The following is a 9,273-nucleotide window of genomic DNA, read 5'->3' on the forward strand; positions in this document are numbered from 1 at the left end:
CAGCATGATAATGCACGGCCCCATGTTGCAAGGATCTGTACACAATTCCTGGAAGCTGAAAACATCCCAGTTCTTGCATGGCCAGCATACTCACCGGACATGTCACCCATTGAGCATGTTTGGGATGCTCTGGATCGGCGTATACGACAGTTCCTGCTAATATCCAGCAACTTCGCACAGCCATTGAAGAGTAGTGGAATGCCACACCTGTGAGGTGGATGGATTATCTCAGCAAAGGAGAAGTGCTCACTAAGACACAGATTTAGACAGATTTGTGAACAATATTTGAGAGAAATAGGCCTTATGTGTACATAGAAAAAGTCTTAGAACTTTGAGTTCAGCTCATGAAAAATGGGGGCAAAAACAAAAGTGTTGCGTTTATAATTTTGTTCAGTGTAGTTTGGAAAAATATAAAAAAATATATTTTTATCGGGATGCAAACCTGTAATCTTGCACTTGAACTACTGACACTCTATTTCAACTGAAAAATTGAGGCATAAACAGTACTTTACCCTGAGAACCAAAAGCAGTTCAGTAATAGCCTGAATCTCATCTCTCAGCCACTGCTCTGAGTTCATTGATTAGTGGAGGTCATTTAAGCTTCCTCTGATGTTTGATCTTCACTGCTTAGAGCAGAAAACCAAAGTGTTTTGAAAAACAAATCAAAAGAAATAAAAGTTTGTGTAAAAAATTGGATATATATATATATATTTTTTTTTTTTAAATGATGTGGATAGTAAAATCTAGACCAGACGTGTTCAGCTTCCAAACAGAAGAACCAAAAGAACATTGTTTGTACAACATGTTACTGTGTCTAGAGTGGAAGTACGTTGGACAAAAAGATGAGAAGACAGTTAGCACATTAACACTCATTGTCACGAATCCGGTCCATGAACTTCCTTCTGCTAGCCATCAGAGGTCACCCTTTCCGATTTCATTGACTCTCGCACTACACACTGTTGCACATCACCCCGGACTACATATCCCATCATTCATTGCACTGATTGCACTCAGCACGGATTGCACACAGCTGGTAACACTGATTGCACCCAGCTGTTTCATATCACTCCCTCACTATTTAACACTCACTCTGATCCCTTCCCTCTGCCGAGTATTGTTTAGCACTTATCCTTAGATAGCTACACTACAGAGCCCTCATTAGTTTCCCTGCCTTAGCCTTAGCCTTAGCCTAGTTTTGCCTTGCCTTGTCTGTTTCCTTCGGTTTTGATCTTCGCCTGTTTTCCTGGATTTCTCCCTTTAGCCTTGCCCCTGTGACTCTGTCTGCCAATCGTCGACCCACGCTAGCCCTAGGATTATTCTTGTGTCTTGCCCGCCATATTCCTGTTTGCCACTGTTTACCCTGCCTGTCTTATGACCATGTCTCTGTCTTCTCCAAATAAAGCTTTGCATATGGATCCGCATGTCTCATGTCTCGTCAGCCCCGTAACAGAATACTCGGCCCCACAAGGATCCAGCGGCTTTCCTAGAAGACCTTGGCCAAGTATGGACCCAGTCGACCGGCTACTCGATTTACGACAGGGGAGTTCACCTATTGAGGAATATGTCACTCAGTTCCGTGAGTTATCTTTTAGGGTACCTTTTGATGAGGTCGCACTAAAGAACATTTTTTGTTATGGACTAAATTAATCCATAAAATCATGGATGCCAGAGGGTAGCTTTAACTGTAGTTTAAAGGACTTTATAGACTATGTGTTGCTGACTGCTGGTTCAGCGTTCACTGTGGGTATCGCGGAGGGACATGACCCCGTACCCACTCGTGTAATGGCGGCCGCACTAGAGCATGCTCACAAAATGGCGGCGACAGCAGAGCCTGATCGCGAAATGGTGGACACAACAGCCCCCCATTATGTCACAGCCGATCTTCATGAATCAGGTCAAGTTACCATTGATCGTCAGGAGTCAAGTCTAATCACAGTTGATCATCACGAGTCAAATCAAGTCACAGTTTATGATCATGAGTCTAGTCAAGTCACAGTTGATCTTCCTGAGTCAAGTCAGGTCACTGCTAATCTTCAGGAGTCAAGTCAAGTCGCAGCTGATATTCATGAGTCTAGTCAAGTCACAGCTGGTAGTTATGAGTCAGGTCAAGTCACAGTTCATTTTCATCCTATGAACCCTCTGCTCGTCCTTTTCCGGCCAAGGAGGCCGTCAATGAACTCTCTGTCCGTCCTGTTCCGGCCAGGGAGGCCGTCGATGAACTCTCTGCTCGTCCTGTTCCGGCCAGGGAGGCCGTCAATGAACTCTCTGCTCGTCCTGTCCCAGCCAGGGAGGCCGCCTATGAACTCTCTGTCTGTTCTGTTCCGGCCAGGGAGGTCGTCTGGGAACTCTTTGTCTGTCCTGTCACGGCTATAGAGGCCGTTTGCGAACTCCCTGCTCGTCCTGTCACAGCTATGGAGGCCATTTGCGAGCTCCCTGCTCGTTCGGTCACAGCTATAGAGGCCGTTTGCGAACTCCCTGCTCGTCCTGTCACAGCTATGGAGGCCATTTGCGAGCTCCCTGCTCGTTCGGTCACAGCTATAGAGGCCGTTTGCGAACTCCCTGCTCGTCCTGTCACAGCTATGGAGGCCATTTGCGAGCTCCCTGCTCGTTCGGTCACAGCTATAGAGGCCGTTTGCGAACTCCCTGCTCGTCCTGTCACGGCTATAGAGGACGTTTGCGAGCTCCGAGTATTGTTTAGCGCTTATCCTTAGATAGCTACACTACAGAGCCCTCATTAGTTTCCCTGCCTTAGCCTTAGTCTTAGCCTAGTTTTGCCTTGCCTTGTCTGTTTCCTTCGGTTTTGATCTTCGCCTGTTTTCCTGGATTTCTCCCTTTAGGCGTGACTCTGTCTGCCAATCGTCGACCCACGCTAGCCCTAGGATTATTCTTGTGTCTTGCCCGCCATATTCCTGGTTGCCACTGTTTACCCTGCCTGTCTTATGACCATGTCTCTGTCTTCTCCAAATAAAGCTTTGCATATGGATCCGCACGTCTCACGTCTCGTCAGCCCCGTAACACTCATATTATTGATTTCTACTACTGCTTTACATATATGCAGTTTCAAAGCATGCAAACTTAATATGAGTTACAGGTCTAAGTAATATTTATCAGGGTAGGAATAGACAGGTGTGATGAATGAAGCCAAAATTAGTCCAGGCCAAGGATCATGGGGAATGGCCAAGGACAAGAGGGGAGTGCCCTCTGAAGGAGCTTGTGGGTACTCCAGCTGGTGATCGTGACAGACGTTATAATATGACATAAGCATTCTCAAAATGAAAATCTATTCCTGTGAGTGCAAGAAATATACACTACCTTTCAATTTGGGGTCAGTTAAAAGTTTTTAATGTTCTTTAGTGTAAGTAGTATTTTATGCTCACCAAAGCTGCATTTATTTGATTAAAAACAAAGTAAAATACTATTACAGTTTAAAATAACAATTTTCTATTTTAAAATATATTAAAATGTACTTTATTCCTATAGGCAAAGCTGAATTTCAACAGATATTACTTCAGTCTTCATTGCCACATGATCCTTCAGAATTTTGGGTTAGTTCACCCAAAAATGAAAATTCTGTCATTAATTACTCACCCTCGTACGGGTCGTTTCAAACCCGTAAGACCTTCGTTCATCTTCGGAACACAAATTAAGATGTTTTTGATGGAATCTGAGAGCTGTCTGACCCTGCATAGACAGCAATACAACTGAAATGTTCCCAAGTCCAGAAACGTAGCAAGGAGATCTGTAAAATAATCCATGTTATATCAGGGGTTCAACTGTAATTTTACTAAGCTATGAGTGCGCAAAAGAAAAAAAAAAGACTTTATTCAACAATTCGTCTCCTCCGCATTACCCTGTAGCGCCATTTTGGAGAGTATCCGCTGGACGTAAACAACGTATGCTGTTCTGTGTCAGCTGCGTCACGCCAGATCTGTTTATTATGTTGTTGTGATTTGATCTGAACGGAAACAGCGTATCCGTGTGGTGCGGCTGACACAGAACAGCATATGTTGTTTACGTCCAGTGGATACTCTCCAAAATGGCGCTAGGGTGACGCGGAGGAGATGAATTGTTGAATTAAGTCGTTTTTTTTTTTTCTTTTGCGCACAAAAAGTATTCTCGTAGCTTTATAAAATTACAGTTGAACCCCTGATCGAAATGGCTCCGTAGAGTAGACATGGATTATTTTACAGATCTCCTTGCTCCGTTTCTGGACTTGGGAACATTTCAGTTGTATTGCTGTCTACGCAGGCTCAGACAGCTCTCAGATTCCATCCAAAATATCTTAATTTGTGTTTCGAAGATGAACGAAGGTCTTACGGGTTTGAAACAACATGAGGGTGAGTAATTAATGACAGAATTTTCAGTTTTGGGTGAACTATCCCTTTAACATTAACATACAGTATGGTTAGTATGACCATGGTTATCTAACCTTAAAATCACTGCAATTCTAATATGCTGATTGTCACGAATCCGGTCTATGAACTTCAATTCACTCACCACCAGAGGTCACCCTTCCATTACATTGACTCTCGCACTACACAAACTGTTGCATGTCATCCCGGACTACATATCCCATCATCCATTGCACTGATTGCACACAGCACTGATTGCACACAGCTGTAACCAATCACACATTCACTATATACATTCACTCAGATCCCTTTCACACTGCCGAGTATTGTATAGCGCATATCACTCACCTAGCGATAGCTACTCTACGGAGCCATTTCGAGTTTTCATTGTTTAGTCATAGTCTTGTTTTGCCTGCTTTCCCGTGTTACCTGATTATTGCCTGTTTTTCTTGGATTAACCCTTTGTCTACTGTTTCGGACTGTGTTTGCACCTCGCTTGGACTCTAGCTCGTGTTATTGGATAACTCCTCGTGTCAAGCCCTCTGGATATTGTTAGCCGCTGATCGACCAGACCCGTTTTGGTTTACTCTTCTGTCTTGCCCTTAATATACCTGTTTGCCATTGTCTGACCCATGCCTGATTCATGACCACACCCTTTAATAAAGCCTTGCGGATGGATCCGCGCGTCTCGTTCGCCCCGTAACACTGATGCTTAAGAAACATTTATTATTATGTTTAATGTTGGAAATGTTGGAACCATAATGTTTTCAGAACTATTTCTTAAATAGAAAGTTCATAAAAACATCATTTATTTATTTAAAATAGAAGTCTTTTGTAAAATTATAAATGTCTTTACTCTCACTTTTGATCAATTTAATGCATCCATGCTGAAAAGAGGTAATCATTCATTTCTTTTTTTTCTTTTTCTTAAATCTTACTGACCCCAAACTTTTGAATGGTATTTCTTAAAAATAGAGGCAGAAGGATAACTATAACTAGAGAAAATTATTATTTTGGTTAAACAGCACTGACAGGTTAAATAACATACGTTATACTCACATGATCAGCTGTAAAGTTAAATGCTGCATGTCGTGTTTAAAGCTTGGATGTTCTCTGACTAATTGCTGATCCAGTCTGGGATGAGATCCAGTTAAAAAGATCTTTAATAACAAACCATCAGCTAGCTAGTTATCAAATATTGTGCAGTGCCTGATCTTTTACTCTCTGGACATGCATCAGTACCCTTGGTCAGCAGACCTTGGCATCTTGTTTAATGATTTCATATTTTAGGCATGAATTTCGACACGGCTCTTAAAGTAAAAACTGACAGTACCTTAATCCGACTGATTTTCAAGTTACTGGATATCACAGCAGGGATGAAATAACTTTCAGATTAATCTCTGTTTGGGTGCTGTGACCTGCAAGGTGTTAATCAGAAGGTTAGCATTAGCTGAGCTGAGGATCATTCATCATAACAAGGTCTTTATAACCAGGATCCTTCTGAGAGGATGAAAAGCTTGGATGTTCTCTGACTAATTGCTGATCCAGTCTGGGATGAGATCCAGTTAAAAAGATCTTTAATAACAAACCATCAGCTAGCTAGTTATCAAATATTGTGCAGTGCCTGATCTTTTACTCTCTGGACATGCATCAGTACCCTTGGTCAGCAGACCTTGGCATCTTGTTTAATGATTTCATATTTTAGGCATGAATTTCGACACGGCTCTTAAAGTAAAAACTGACAGTACCTTAATCCGACTGATTTTCAAGTTACTGGATATCACAGCAGGGATGAAATAACTTTCAGATTAATCTCTGTTTGGGTGCTGTGACCTGCAAGGTGTTAATCAGAAGGTTAGCATTAGCTGAGCTGAGAATCATTCATCATAACAAGGTCTTTATAACCAGGATCCAAATGTGAATACACACAACATGAAACTAATTAGATGACAAGGATGGTGAGTTAAGTATTAATCCTCCAAATGGTTCAGAGCAATGAGGTGCATAATGTGGGGTGGAATAACATGTTGTGACGTTGAACTTTATGTTTTTACATTGTCTTTGCTTGAAGGGCATTCTCTTCTGGCAGTGCTTCCACTTCAGTGGCTTTTACCCAAAAAGCACAGGTGTCTCTGCACTTACCCAGAAGGCTTTGCTGTTGATTACAAAACCTGGGTTTCACAAAAAGATGAGAAGCCACACAGGAACTCATTGGAACAAAGATCATCTAAATCACAATTCCACTGAAATTGCTTTGTTAGATGACTATCTCTAAAGCTTGTGATACAAAGCATATTCTTCCAGAACGAAGACAGAATGTATATTATTTTTTCTTTGATACAAAGTTGCTGGGCAATTTTTGGAGATAAATCAATGTAAATGAAAATGAGGTGTTGCTCTTTCATGTAATACATTTCTCTTTGTTTTTGGATTTGCCGTCCCACTAGAGGAGCAAACTTAAAAGTCTCGACCAGTCTATTGCAACTAAGAATACTGATTTAGAATAGTAGAAAACTGCTTGAGATAGACATGGATTCTCATTTTTTGTGAATTTAAACCATACTGGCATCTTCAACATAATTTCTATATAGTTAGTACGCCAGGTTTGTGCGCTTTCAAAATGAACTGAGAAATTAAATTCAGTTCCTAATTTGAATTGAATGTAAACAGAAGTAACAAACAGAAAACAAAATTTAAAGGAAAATTTTAATTGAATGAAATGCATGTATCTACTGTAAATTAACTTCCTGTCATTTATTTATATCTCTGTTGAGCATGTTCCCAATTTAAATTCACATGAATTTAAAGGGAGGTAGTTCTTAAATTTAAGGTCTTTATAAGGTACACTTTTCACATCTTCTAAAAAAAAAAGGATGAAATTGAAGAGATCTGAGGGCTGTTGAGTATTTGCTAATAATTACTATGCATATGTGTTTATGCAACTAACACTGATTCTATTCTGTTGTTTGCATCTATAAAAGGTATGACAATACAGGTGCCCCCTGTTATCGTCATGGTTATGCTTTGGTGTCCATGGTGACCAACTGTGCTCCTTAAGAGGATTTGGTGTTACAGCACCAAAAACATCCCTCCCCCCCTTATTTTTACACAGCTTAGCATCACATACTGATGGAAAAATAACAGACTTAAAGACTGAGCTAACATGTTCTGTCCTAACATGTATATTCAGTAGGAAAGGCAAGAAGTCTTACCTGTAGCCATCAGGTGTGTTGTAGCACTAAGCCTCTGGTCTGCTGTGATGATGTCAAAACTCCATGGGTTAAGTAGGATGATGAGGAAAAGGTGGAGCTTATGTAAATGAGACAGAAGACTTACTGTGTTACTGTGGCTGTATATTCAGAATGCTGAGTAATGTAAGAGTTTGTTTTGCATATGTTGCTTACATGTCATCCAATTGAAGCGGTGTAATTCTAGGCTTGAATTTGGCTGGGACATTTTCATTGTACTTTAGACAGCAACTAGAAGATTTCTGCACATCTAAAAGGTTTAGTTTACTATAGAAGAAAGTATGTTTAATAAGGCTATTCTGTATTAATTTTTGGACAACCAAACCTGTAAACATAATAACAGAAGTAAAAAACTGAAATAAAATAAATTAAGAAGTAAAAATGAAAAAAGTAATACATTATTAAAGAAAATAATAATGGAGTAATTTGATTTAAAAAAAGTTATTTAAAAAAGTTATTTATGCCATTATGCCACTTAAGGCATCTTTACACAAATGGATTTTATGCGGCACTATTTTGAGCAGAATTTTGAGCAGGCACAGAGCAGCCTTGGTTCAGCTGTTTAAAGATGCCTAAAGTTAATGCTGCTCTGTGCCTGCTAAAAATTCAGTGTAAAGACATATTGCTGCATAAAAGCCAGACTATATTTTGCCTGTTCTGACCCTCTTCCGAACTTAGTATTAAGTATAATTGCTGTGTAAATGCATTTATGCCACTTCTGAGCAGCAGTAAACAGTCTGTGCAGAGACCCTTAATGCCCCTTCAAAAGTGTTTTTTTGTATTATTATATTATTTTGTAATATTTAGTTATTTGTTTCTTTTTTTAATTCATGCAAACAATTAAAAAAAATCTAAATAGTCCATAAATGGTTGATATTTTAAATGTAAATTTTATATTTGTTCGAGCACCAATCTAGAGGTTATTTTAGGGTGCTCTTTTCACCACAGCCCCTGCAGTGTTGCACTGATCTATATTTTGAACCCTTGATTCATCACTCTGGAGTTCAACCTCACCATCTGCCCAGCGTCACAGATAGCACTGAGCCCAAGGCATTCTAATTTACACGAGCACAGTGAGATTTAGTCAACAAAAAAGTACTATGGCCAATCAAAATGTGTAGACGTGTGCACGCACATGCATATATGCATGCACTGGGAAACTAACGAAATATGGTGTTTTTTCTGTGCATTTCCAACCAAGCGAAATTAAGGGCTCATCAGGGGCTTATTCACAGTCTGTGCTGATAGTTTGGATGATTAAGACTCAATCCAGCCCTGCCACAGCTGAGAGGGCACAAAGTCTTCTACTGCTTTTCCCTACCTCTGGATTGATCACAAATTACACTGTATATCTAATATAGGAAGGAAGGAGGAGGGGGGTACAATTTCAATTCAACTGGACTACTTTCTTTTCTCCAACCATCATTATGTTTGAAGATAAATGGGGCAGTCAAACTGGTGGTTCGATTGATTCTGTGGCATATGGAGATCCCTATGGACAAGTTTTTTTTAATGTTTTTGTGGTGAGCTAACATCTGGCAGTAATCCAGAGTGAGACTGATGATACAGTGATGATATCTCTGCTGGAGCTGTGCAGGAGAGATGAGAGAAAGGAAATGAAACCCAGTTCTACAAGTATGATATAAGACTAGTGACTAAAATTGAATGGAATG

General features: G+C 40.2%; 1 protein-coding gene across 3 annotated transcripts in view; it reads right to left on the reverse strand.

The window, feature by feature from the left end:
• Positions 1-7,926, reverse strand: part of LOC107583842 (WAP four-disulfide core domain protein 1-like) — a 32,656-nt gene extending 24,730 nt beyond the window's left edge. Inside the window, exons 1-2 of one of the 3 annotated variants that reach the window (XM_016270193.1) lie at positions 7,757-7,926; positions 7,565-7,661 (exon numbers count right to left, since the gene is read on the reverse strand). The gene's annotated coding sequence lies outside the window, so the exon portion shown is untranslated. Of the gene's footprint in view, positions 1-5,685; positions 5,755-7,564; positions 7,674-7,756 lie in introns of those variants that run through there. The other 2 variants (XM_016270194.1, XM_016270195.1) reach the window with 2 other exon arrangements.
• Positions 7,927-9,273: the final 1,347 nt, after the last annotated feature.

The sequence above is a fragment of the Sinocyclocheilus grahami genome, unplaced genomic scaffold, assembly GCF_001515645.1.
Source record: "Sinocyclocheilus grahami isolate Dianchi unplaced genomic scaffold, SAMN03320097.WGS_v1.1 scaffold55.1, whole genome shotgun sequence".
Lineage (NCBI taxonomy): Eukaryota > Metazoa > Chordata > Actinopteri > Cypriniformes > Cyprinidae > Sinocyclocheilus > Sinocyclocheilus grahami.